Source organism: Schistocerca serialis, chromosome 2 (genome assembly GCF_023864345.2).
Source record: "Schistocerca serialis cubense isolate TAMUIC-IGC-003099 chromosome 2, iqSchSeri2.2, whole genome shotgun sequence".
NCBI classification, from domain to species: domain Eukaryota; kingdom Metazoa; phylum Arthropoda; class Insecta; order Orthoptera; family Acrididae; genus Schistocerca; species Schistocerca serialis.
The window spans coordinates 395,854,050-395,867,135 of record NC_064639.1 but is presented as its reverse complement, the minus strand read 5'-3'; positions in this window follow the sequence as shown (position 1 = coordinate 395,867,135).

Here is a 13,086-nt window from a genome sequence, read left to right as displayed (position 1 = left end):
AACAACGACAGGAAGACTTCATGGAGTGATGCTAGTCCACGATAACGCCCGCCTGCGTTGTGCTAGATTCACAAAAGACTGTACAGAAATTGGGAAGCTATTCCTCACCTATCTTATTCATCTGATCTTGATCAAAATTTTCACTTTGTCCGTTCACTTTCGAACAACCTTCAAGGAACTTCCTTACGGATGAAACCGCGCTCGGAACATGACTCGACTAGTTCTTCGCCTTAAAACCACGTAATTTCTACAGTCGCAGAATCAGAAAGTTACCCTAGCGTTTGCAGACTGTGGTAAATAGTGAAGAATAATATGTTATTGACGACTACAGTCTCTGCTGTGTCTATCTATGTATTTATTCTAATGGAAAACCCCTGCGAACTTATGCACCAAGATAAAAAAATTACTCGTTGCTCGTGGAAAATGCGATGGAGCAGCAGCAGTGATCGCAAACTTGCAAAAGAAAAATATTCTTATGTGTTTCTCTTTTACAGTTAAATGCAATGAAATACTCCCATTAGCATACTTATTTGTTCAAAATACAGGTAGCGCATCTCAGTACCCTTAGTTAATCTGTGGTATTACTTTATGACATTTCTGCTCAGGCGATTATTTGTGGTCATGGAAATCTCATCTAGGTAACAATGGAAATGAGCGTTTGGCGTCAATGGCCGGGAGGCCCCTTACGGGGCAGGTCCGGCCGCCTTGGTGCAGGTCTTAGTACATTCGACGCCATACTGGGCGACCTGCGCACCGGATGGGGATGAAATGATGATGAAGACAACACAACACCCGGTTCCTGACCGGAGAAAATTCCAGACCCAGCCGGGAATCACGCTGACCATTCAGCTGTCGGGGCGCACAGTGGTGACGGAAAGCGTAGGTTTGTTTCCCGTTACAAACAAAACGATTTTTAAAGCAGAATCTTACATTCCCATTTGATAGAGCGGTGCCAAATTAGACTACTACTATATTCGTGAATTTAAAAATATATATGTGGCTCGCCACGAATTCCTCTCCTCGCTTCGTGTCAGAGTAGCTTCCTCAATAATTTGTTGGATGTATTTCAATCTCTGTCCTCCTCTACAGATTTTGCCCTCTTAAGCTCCCTCCAATACCATGGAAGTTGTTGCCTGATGTCTTAACACATACCGTATCATCCTGTCCATCTAGTCAGTGCTTTCCACGTACTCCTTTCTTCTCCAGTTCTGCGGAGAATCTACTCGTGTCTTATCAATCTATCCGATTTTCAACAATGTAGCAACACATCTCAGACGAGCCCATTCCTTTATGTTCCAGTTTTTCCAGAATCAGTGACTCATTACCATCCAATATTGTGTACCAAACGTGCATTTTGAGAAATTTCTTCCTCAAATCAAGGCCTAAGTCTGATACTAATAGACTTCTTAGAACGTCCTCTTTGCCTGTGCTAGTCTGTCTTATGTTCTCCTTGTCTCGTCCGTGACGGGTTGTTATTTTACTTCCAAGGTAGCAAAATGCCTGAACTTCAGAATGAAATTCTCACTCTGTAGCGGAATGTGCGCTGATATGACACAAAGTAGACGAAGTTTCGTTCCTTAACTTCGTCTCCTTTGTGTTCACCAATTTTGATGATATGCTTCTCGTTGTTCTCATCTGTACAATTTTTGACTACATTCGTCCTTCTTCAGTTTACGCTCAATCCATATTCTGTACTCATTATATTGTTCTTTATGTATACTGTATACTGTTCTGTCTGTAATTCTTCTTCTTCTTCACTGAGGACTGCAATGAAATAAGAGAACCCTCCACCCTGACATTTAATTCCATTCTTCAACCGTTCTTTTATTTACGTGATTGCTTCTTCGACGTATACAGAGTGAATCACCCACAGCTTGCAACGCAGATGTGGAAATGGGAAATGTTGATGATGTGCTCTTTCCCCGGAATGGATTGGTACTCAGGGACCCATTGGTAGTGAATACAAGGATTGTAATAATACTTAGAGAGTGTAAATTTGTGCAAACATACACTTTTTTGAATGAAACAATGGCAATTCATATGAACAGACTAAAAGTAGGTTAAATCAATATGCCAGTGGTGTTAGCTGGAGGATTCTAAGCTAGTCGTTTTCGGAATATCGTGTTTTGCAAAGTTGCCACGAAGACTCTTGTGCAATACCTGTGGTAGCACAAACTAAATAACAACGCAGGTGCATTAGTAGTAATGTGGATTCCGACCAATAACGAGACAATCGGCAATCACAGGTTGTTTTCAAAATGTGGTAGCGGCAATACACTCTTCCAGTGCGGTGTGGAACGACTGGTGCACACGTACTAGCATTTCAGCGGAGACGTCCGATCCGGTTGCAGTAATATGTCGAGGGATATCATCGGGTGTCGTTGGTATGTCCTCGTTGAGAGCATCTTTCAGCTTTTCCTCACAGGAAAACGTATAAAGGCATCAAACCAGGCGAACGAGCCGGCGAAGGTACAGGTCCTACGCGTCCAATCCAACGATATGGAAACAATTCGTGAAGAGATGAGGTAGCATTTCGTGCGCTATGGGCTGGACAACCATCATGTTAGTGCTAAAGGTTCCTCCTAGTCTGCAGAGGAATGTCTTGTATCATCCGTGGAAGGCGGTCCGTTAGGAGTTTGCGATACTTGTACATGCTCAGTGTTTCATGTGTCCCACACAATACGTTTACATTCCATGGTCGCTGACTTTTAGCTGACGAAGCCAACGGGCACTGCCAGCCGTTCAATAGTGCATGTTCCGGTGGTTTACCGGGCCTTTACTGGTAAATGTGGCTTCATCAGTGAACAAGATACGTGATACATCTGGAGTGTCATGTCGTAATGCTCATACACAGAAGTTAACACGATTCTCATAATCGTTGCAGTGTAGCTCGTGATGGAGAGAGACGCGAAGGGATGGATCTATTTCGACAGAGAATGCGCAGAACACTTGTCTGACTCATGTCACTACCTCCTGCTGTTGCAAGAGAGCTGAAGCGCGGATCAACTGCATCAGCAGCAAGAACGTTAATTTCCCCCTCCTTATTTCCTTCTGTTACGTTGTCTAGGCGTTGCAATACCATTTTCACGGATCAGACTGAATTTGTTGATACATAATTGCTGAGATGGTTGACGTCTATTGGGATGTCTTGCCGCCTACACCGTACAAAGCGAACTGTATCCTTCCTACACTCTCCATACACCATGAGCACGTTGGCTTTTTCTGATTTGGTAAATCGCATCGTCCACTCAGACCTACTGCTTGGACTTTAACACACTGCCTAGCATGTCGCAATGTATTCAAGGAACACGCAAGTACAACGTAAGCAAACGTACCAACATCGCACCTAGAATCTATGCAGGCTAAATGGCACAAACAAGAGTCGGCCTGGGAAATTTTCAAAATACGATGTCTCGTAAACTGCTCGCACTAGAGACCTTCAACAAACATCGCTAACATTCTAATTAACCCTACTTTTAGTTTGTCCATGTCAATAGGCATTGTTCCGTTTCTAAACATTATTACATCAGTGTATTGGCTAGCAATATGACCCCTGCTATGAACCCATTCTGCGGAATGCGCAAATCATTAGCACTTCCCATTTCCTCAATATCTGAGGTACAAGGTGAAATGATTCACCCTATAGATTGAACAGTAGGGCGAAAGACTGGAGCCCTGTTTTAGCTCTTTGTAATCCTGAGCACTTCGTTATTGGTCTTTCAACCTTATTGTCCCCTCTTGGTTGCTGCACATATTGTATGTCACCTGTCGTCCCCTATAGATTTCTTCTATTTTTCTCAGAATTTCCGACATCTTGTGCCATTTTTCATTGTAGAACTCTTTTGCGAGGCCGACAAATTCTATGAACGTGTCTTGATGTAGCCTCTCTGGTGCCATTACCTGTCCTAAAGCCAAACTGATCGTCATTTAACAGAGCCTCAGTTTTCTTTTCCATTTTTTTTGCATATTCTTGTCAGCATCTTCGATGCATGTGCTGTTAAGCTGATTGTGTGATAATATTCGCACATATATTCTGTTGCTGTTTTCGGATAGAGTCTACACACCAACTTTAACAGTCGTTTGATTGCCATTTCTTCCATTCATTTTAGAAATTCCAATTCCTTCTGCCTAATTTGAGGCCAAGTTCTCCCAAGTTATTTTAAATTTTGACTGTAATATTAGATCCCCTAACTCTTCAATATTAACTCTAATTTCTTATTCTATCACTTCATCAGACAATTCCTCCCCTTCATATAGGCCTTCAGTGTACTCATCTTATCCATCCACCTCTCTTCTGCCTTTAACAGTGGGATTCCTATTGCTTTCTTAATATTGCCAACAATTCAACTCACAGAAGATAGTTTTCAGTTTTCTACATGCTGAATCTGTCCTTCCTATGACCGTTTTCTTTCCATAAATAAACTTTTGTCCTGCTGGCCCTTCGTCTTGGCTTCTATGCATTTCCTATTTATTTCATTCCCAAGTGATTTGTATTGCTTATTGGTGTCTTTCCCGGAACATTTTTGTTTTTCGTCCTTTCGTCAATCAATTGAAGTGTTTCACCTGTTACCCAAATTACTTCGCAGTAATCATGGATGTCGGACAGACAGGCATAGAAACAAGATCCTGTCGGTCCGACACCCATGATTACTATTCTTAGAGATGCCCACACCTCTTCAAATGTCTACCGTGGTACCCTTACCGCAATATCGACGTAGTCAGCGAATTTCAAACGCGTTTCGTTGTTCGTAAGTACCGGTACTTCACCATCCAACTTCCATCCAACGTATGGACGGTTCTCTTAAGCTTCAAATTATCTTCATCATTGCTCAATTGTGATCTGAGTTTGTATTCGCTCCTGGGAACACCATGCAATCCAATATTTGATTCTAGATTCTGTGTCTGCTCAAGATGTAATCCATTGCAATGTTTCAGCTCTTTTGGGCCTTTTTCGGTGTACCTTCTCTTCTTGTCAATCTTCACCAAGTATTCGCTATTAAGCTGAAATTTTTGCAGAACTCAATTGGTCCTCCTCCTCTCTCATTCCTACTTCCGGATCTACATGCTTCGGTAAGCCTTTTTTCTACTCATTGCACTACAACCGCAAGCCATACCCCCACGACTGTTAGATGTTCTGCTCGCTTTACGTACTGAATTATCCGTTCAATATTCTCATGTTCTTTCTGTATATCTCCATCTTTTGCTTGTGATGTCGGCATGTATACCTCAACTATCGTTGTCGGTGTTTGTTTGTTGTCGACAATGATGAGAACAACCCCTTCACTGAACTGTTCACCGTAACTCTCTCTCTGTTCCACCTTCCAATTCAAAACAAATCGGGCTCCTATTACACCATTTTCTGCTGCTGTTGCTATTATCCGATGCTCGTCTCATCAGAAATCCTTGTCTTCTTTCCATATCACTTCACTTAACCCCGCAATATCTACACTGAGCCTTTGCATTTCCCATTTCAAATTTTCTATTCACATATTCTGTTGACACATCTAGTGGATTCCATTGCCTTCTGCTTCCTGATGCTGTTGATCATTGCTGATTCTACCGCCTTTTAAGGGTAGTTTCCTACCCTAAGGGCAAGAGAATGCCGAGGATCTCAATTCGCCATCCACCCTCACGGACAAGGCCGTTGCCATAACAAGGGCGACTTCTTATATCAAAGTCTACGACCGCCATTGCTGACAAATTTTACTTGGAAGTTAAGAAGTGCCTAGGTTCGATCCCGGGAAGCAGTACGTTTTCCTGATTGCTAGTCTAAGACGCTACCCCTAGACTGTGGATTCGTTTTATGGATACTTATTAACAGGGACACTGTAATATGTAGAATAACTAGAGTGCTCCAGCAACAACAGCATGCCTAGGTCCCTGCTGCTAACGTCATGCAGCTGTGCTGATCAGTCGCTGCTGAAGTACTCATTCTTCGCGTTTCGATATGCCCCTTAGTACATATCTATAAAATTAATATCCCACTGCACTAATTTGGCACCATTCTATAGAACAGATGTAAAATTCCGATTTAAAAATAATTTTATCTGTAACGGGAGCAAACCGACGCTTTTCGTCGGTATTGGGCGTCGCATGAAAGACATGAAAAGCTTTATTTTTTTAAATTTTTTATTTTGGGCTGACTCCATTTACATATTCCAAAAACGAAACTGTGGGTCTCTGCCAAAACACAAGCGGAGACTCTTAGGAGGGATACCTTGTACATATGTTACCGTGAAAGGCTGAAGTTGGTGAATGTGAAATTTCTTTGGTGAACGTCAACACATAGTACATACGTAGGTGAATGAGCGCATATGTGGTAATATTCCTTTACATTCATACCGTCAGCGGTTTAAATAGTTGAGAACAGGAGAAGTCGATGTCGACAGAGAGGCCAGAGTCTGTCACGAAATCCTGTTTTCTTCCGTGACTGAGGTTACGTGGCATCTGTTTGTTATACTCTGGAGTGCTGTTGTTTATCATTCATTAGATTTACTGGTGTGTGCAACGTTTTCTTAAATCATATAAAACACATTCAGCGGCTAACTCTTAAATCTTATTTCCCATCCGATACCATGATTTATACTGTACGGATACTGCAGTGTACCGTGATCTTTTACATAATTACTTGCATTAACTGCGAGTAAACATAAATCAATTTTTTATATTTTCCTCAAGGACTCTAGACTATATACATTATCCATAACAGTTGATGGTGGATTCGTAGCTGCATACAGTTATGGTGTTACAAGTTTTATTGCATGATCGATTTCGTGGCTTCACGCCCCACCCTGAGATGTCGCTTTGTACGCGCCTAATCTACAATTACGCCTTAAATTTTCAGCTCACACAGGTTGTCAACAGAAATTCCGATAACTACACCCTACGTCCGTAACACCATGCAAGCAAATCAACACCAGTGTACAGTCCCTATATCCAAATGCGATTCCCATATTCTTGGGGTCCTGGAGAAGACATTCTTTGTCGTCGATTTGCTCCAGACGAAGAGTTCCACGTTGTGAAATGTAAACTTTGGAAAAATCATGATGGAATTATTTATATATATATATATATATATATATATATATATATATATATATATATATATATATATATATATAAAATGAGAAATTTAGTGATTCAGCTGCCGCTTTTTTTATGCAACCCACAACACCTTCAAAAAATGGTTCAAATGGCTCTGAGCACTATGGGACTTAACTGCTGAGGTCATCAGTCCCTTAGAGCTTAGAATTACTTAAACCTAACCAACCTAAGGACATCACACACATCCGTGCCCGAGGCAGGATTCGAACCTGCGGTCGTAGCGGCCGCGCAGTTCCAGACTGTAGCACCTAGAACCGCTCCGCCACTCCAGCCGGCCACCTTCAAAACCGACTAGCAAGATTTTCGTATTCTCTTGCTCGCTATTCACCAACTATTAGACCTACAGCAGAAATGACCTTTTTGTAGAAAATTTAATGTAGTTACATTTTGTACTGAGATACGTTTTCGAGTTATTCAAGAAAAAACTTCTGAAGGTTACTTTTGTACGTTTTTCTTAAATAATTCCAAAACTACAGCGTCTAGCCGAAACGTATTACAGAACAAAATTTAACTACATGAAATTTCCCGTAAAAAGGTGCTTTTCATTTCCGTTCAGTCTTTCCTGTAGGACTAACAGTTTGGGCATGGCAGGCTAGAGAGTATGTAAATCTTGCTCGTAGTTTCTGAAAATTTTGAGGGTTGCGTGTCGTAAATTAGGAAAACTATTTCACACAAAGTGTAGCACATTGAGCTACAAACATAAATTTGTTTTCTCCATGTTCCTACGTCACTAAATGGCGATGCAGTTGAATGTTGTAAGATCTAAAAATGTGAAATGGGCTTTTGGGTGTTCCTGTACTCCAACTCAGGCCAAGGGGAAAGGTCAGCTACGCCATACAAGACGCGAGTGTTGTACGCACTCGACGCCGCCGTGTAGAAGGCGAGGGATGTGGTGTCAAGCGACGTTCTGCGTGACAATGCGAGCTGTTACAGCGTCCACATCTACCTCGTTCCGTTTCCGGCAAACGGTATTATATGTCGTGGGTGGTTGTGTAGGGAAAGGAAACTGAGGAGGAACTGTATTACTGAGTACGCACGTTTTATTATTTGGCTGTTGTGTCCAGGATCATTCTTAAGGAACGAGTACAAATAATCAGAATACAAGATATGACTACTCAGTTATGTCTCATTTAATACAATCAAATACAATACAACTTTATAATTTGAAACTAACATAGAAACACATGACCAGAAGCTGCAGTTGCTTTTCGTAAGTACTGATCGAAATGACGGCCACTGTGTGTTTGACAAAGTTCGACCCCTCGCAGAAAGGATTGCTGAACAGGATCTATCATGTCCATGAACCTTCGCGTGATATCACAGGCACGTTGTATTCTACGTCGAAGGTTGTTGACATCAGCGATCTCTCCTTTATAAATAACAGATTTCAGATGGTCCCACAAAAAGAGACCCTGTGGATTAACGTCTGGCGATATAGCAGGCCATGCTACAGGGCCTCTACAAAAATCAAGAAGGGAAGAAACTGTCCAGATGCCGTCGCATTGTGCCGCTGAAGTGAGTGGGGGCTCCACCATTACCACAAGGTCATAAGTGAGGCCAAACTAACGTCTTCCAACAATCGCGGTAAAGTAGCATCCAGGAAACGCATATACAGATCACCGGTCAGCCTTGGTGGTAGCACATGTGGCCGTAGGAGATGCCGATCGATAATACCAAATCAGATATTGACACCGCACCGTTGCTGGTACCCTCATACCACTGTACTGTCTGAGTTTTGTTCTGCCGATTCGCGCCAGTTATATAAATTCACTACAGCCTCCTTCACGAAATAGGCTTCCTCGGTGAACAGTACTACTCGTGAAAGATGATGGTCGTGCCTCGGACGCCGTACGATGAATATGCCAAAGTCCAGCCTCTGCTGGTATCTCCCGGCGACAGTGCTTGTACCTTCTGCATGCAAAAGGATGGTAACAGTTTCTGCGGCATCCTGGCGTAACAGTAGATTGTGATATTCCGACCGCAGTGGCGAGGGACCTGGTGCTTATTCTTCGATCCTCTGCAACAGTTTGTAACTAGTTTTCTTTGTCATCTGCACTGTAGGTCGACGATGGGCCCGGAAACGAAATCATTAAGTTGCTACACTTCTACCATACTCCCTCAAGCACCTACCGAATGGAACGTGTCGGTTAGGAAACCTCTCGTGATACAGTTGTCTTGCAACGTCAGCTCTTCCATCTGAAAAACTCATAGGTGAGGTTGATGGCAGCGTATTCCTTGTTTGTGAAATTTTCCATGGTAGTAACTGTAGCAAGGTGTCAACTGATGTGGACTTTCCACAACGAGTGCAAGTCCCACATAAATCGCCCGCCTTTCATATTTAATACACAATTACGCAAATTGAATATTGTTTCCTGGAATCATTCTGAATATTTCTAGTTATTTACGCGTATTGCAAATTTTGAGCTGGTTGGAAATAATTCAAAAACTTTCTCCATTTCATTGCAGGGTTGGTACAGCAATCAGCATATGTGATATGAACAAACAAACAACCTTGGTGGCAGTGTTAAAATTTTTTATTACTTCCCAATGACGTGTTTCACCTTTATTTAAGCATCTTCGGATTGGCTGATATTTGGCAGCGATAACGCTCATAGAAAGTATCCCAGCCGGTAAATATTCCTTGTCAAAGCCTTAAAAACACTGAGATGTGTCCTTATTACAGCATGTGGTGCAGCCGAATGCAAAGCAAAGGGGATAAGACCTACAGGAAGCATTTGCATCAGTAATATGCCGGAGGTGTCGTGCATATTCTTGCTTCACACAGCATATGGTGTGTGCCGTGAGAATATGCACCGCTCTCGACTCTCATCACGAACAGTTATTCATGTCAAATCGTGCGGTCAGTGGGTGCCAGGTCAATAGTGCACCAGAAACCCAAGTACGTTCTCCCGTCACTGAAATGGAATGTGAGGTTCCATACTCGCCTTTCTAGGGCAGCAGAACAACCTCGCAAGAAAGAAGCTCTAAAGGAACGGACAGGAACTGTTGAAGAATTATGTAAACAGAAAACAGGCACTTCGAAAGAACAACACCAAAAACTTGCAGTTCAGTTTAATGTACTGGGAGACAAGGTGCTGGAAGTTCAAAAGATCGCGACTGGTGCAAAAAGAGACGAAAGTTTGCCGCGATCGCGGCAGTCGCGAAAAAGATGCCTCAGGTCGCAAGTAACCGCAATTAGGGTAGTGAATAAAGCGTCACAAGCAATAGCCAAAGGTTTGAGAGCAGGGTGACAAGCTACTGACAGACACACGAATGAATTCCCAAAGTAGACGAGCAAGATCGCGGAAACAGACGAACGAGTACCAGCTACATTTACAAAGCCTTAGGGCTTAAGGCTCTTGAGTAAGCAATTATCACTCTTACGCCCTGTTTAAATAACCACGAGCAAATTACCACCAGTTTACCTCTTGGACGGAACCAGCCAACTGCCTGCATAATAGTGCGAGCATTATCGCACACTGCGGAAAGGCCAGCGTCGTGTGATCTCGTCGCCACGCTGCATGCAAACACGCGACGCCACGCCTGTCAACTTAAGTGCGATTACAGCACTAGGTAGCTGTCTAAATAGGCACGGCGCCACACGCAAGATCGATGAAATTCACAGCGCACGTCAATGACATACTCAAGCGAAGAAGTCGAGCCATCTTTAGACTGTAAACACTATTTGAGTATACTGAAGTTTGTGGCTTTCAAGGAGGGCGGCACACTTCAACGAAAAGCGTGGTACGGGCAATTGGTATAAGCATACCCGCCAATATGTGCCAAATTAGAATTTCTATACAAACACATTGACGGTGGTGTGACCGACAAGATGTGCAACATTGCGGTGCACGGCAATACTTATGAGGAATTTAGAGACGCATTCATGGCAACGTATTGGTCCCGTAAGAGGCAAACCAGAATAAAAAATGATGTTTCCTGAGCTAGAGATGTCTGGCTATAAAAGCCTACTGAACATTTTGGATGAACTGAAACGCAAGAATCAATGTCTGAACACATCTGGTTCGGATGAGAAGATAGTGCGCATTTGTACTCGTAACTCTCCTACCCGTAACTACAAGGATTAACTGGGCGGGGTAGCGAGAGTTTCGAAACATTCAAGACTGTAATGAGGGAGGTAGAGTTTATTTATTTATTTATTTATCGTATGGCATACATTGCTATTATTATACACTTTATATGCAGTTTAATTACAAATTGACACCCAGACACTGAATATAATCAATAGTCTCCTCAGTTGCAGTTAGAAAGTCGATGAAGGTTCCCTTGTGAGCTCGAACTGGGCATTTTTACACTGTGTGTTGGATTGTTTTTTCTTCAGCAGCACAGTCACGATTTGGAGTTGGTATCTTTACCTATTTGTAGAGACCGTCAGCGCTTCTTCCGTGACCAGTGCATACGCGGTTTAAAGTTATCCACACTATGCGTGACTGATAAAAGCCGGGCGGTTTCCCATTTATCATGAAGATTTGGCATTTTGGTGGGCAGTGTTCTCGCCAGTGATGTTTCCAGAGATTGTGGATGTCAAAATTAGAGGTTATCATCTCTTTAGCAGTGACTAGTGATAGTCATCTCGATTTAAGTGTTCTGTGTTCTGCGTTCCAGGTGCTATTATGTATGGGCAGCTGAGGGTTATTAATTACCTTGCTGTATTCTCTGACGAGAGAATTTTTCGCCGTAGGTTTGGCTGCCGTACAGTAGGGCTCATTTTATTGTGCCGCTAATAATGAACGTGGTGTCATTTAATACCACATAAACCCTGTTTGTGTACTGCAAAATGGTTCAAATGGCTCTGAGCACTATGCGACTTAACTTCTGAGGTCATCAGTCGCCTAGAACTTAGAACTAATTAAACATAACTAACCTAAGGACATCACACATATCCATGCCTGAGGCAGGATTCGAACCTGCGACCGTAGCGGTCGCCCAGTTCCAGACTGTAGCGCCTAGAACCGCACGGCCACTCCGGCCGGCTTGTGTACTGCCTGTTAATCCATACTGGGGCACATGAGTAAACAAGCCCGCCTGCTGATGTGCGGATTGTGTTTGCTGTGGATCCCCAAGTAGCGCTGCACAAGTTGTTACTTGTCCTCATTTTGCCTGCAGTCTTTGTCAGCTGCTCCTTGTAAGTGAGCGTCCTCTTCAAAGTAAATCCTAAGTAATATGGGGTAATTGTTATGGTTAAGGCGTTTCTCTTCAAAAACAACGTTGAGGTTTCTTGCTGGTTGGTTGTAAATGTGGAAGCTTGACACATCAGTCTTTTCCAGCTTTGGCTGATGTGCAGTTATGGTCCACTCGTCCACGTAGCCAAACTTCCTAAACTGCGTGTCTGCAATGTCGGAAATGTAAAGATTGAAGAACAGTGGTGCAAAGACTGAGCCCTGTGGTAACCTGCTGTTGAGTATCTCGTTGGAGCCTTTTATTTCTCCAGTAAACACTTTCAAAGCTCTCCCAGCAAGTATGTTATCGATCAGTCTGCCAGTATTGCTGCATGGAATTATCTGAATTAATTTGTACAACAGCCTTCGTCTCCAGACAATGTCATATGCTATGCTCAGATCTATGAATGCAACTGATGTTTTTTGCCTTTTCTGACAGCTGTCTCCGTATAGGTCGGAATCCTGCTTATTCGATTGGAATCGATTTGATCTTGAGCAGCTTATAAGACGACACTGAGCAGTGCTATTGGTCTACAGCTCGTTGGCAGGTCGCCTGATTTTCCCCAGCTTCAGCAGTACGAGCGCTTAATTCTCTGTGGTATGTTCCCTCTTGTCATTTCATTTCTACAAAACTCTGCAAGCCTGTTTTTGGCACACTGCCCTCAGTGAAGATGGAATTCTGAGTGTATTCCGATCCAGGTGCCTTTCCTACCTTGATGTTCTTCAGCGCATCTCTGATTTCAGTAGTGGTAAGTTTGGAGGAACATTGATCCAAAGATGTGCTGTTTGTCATAGGGGCACT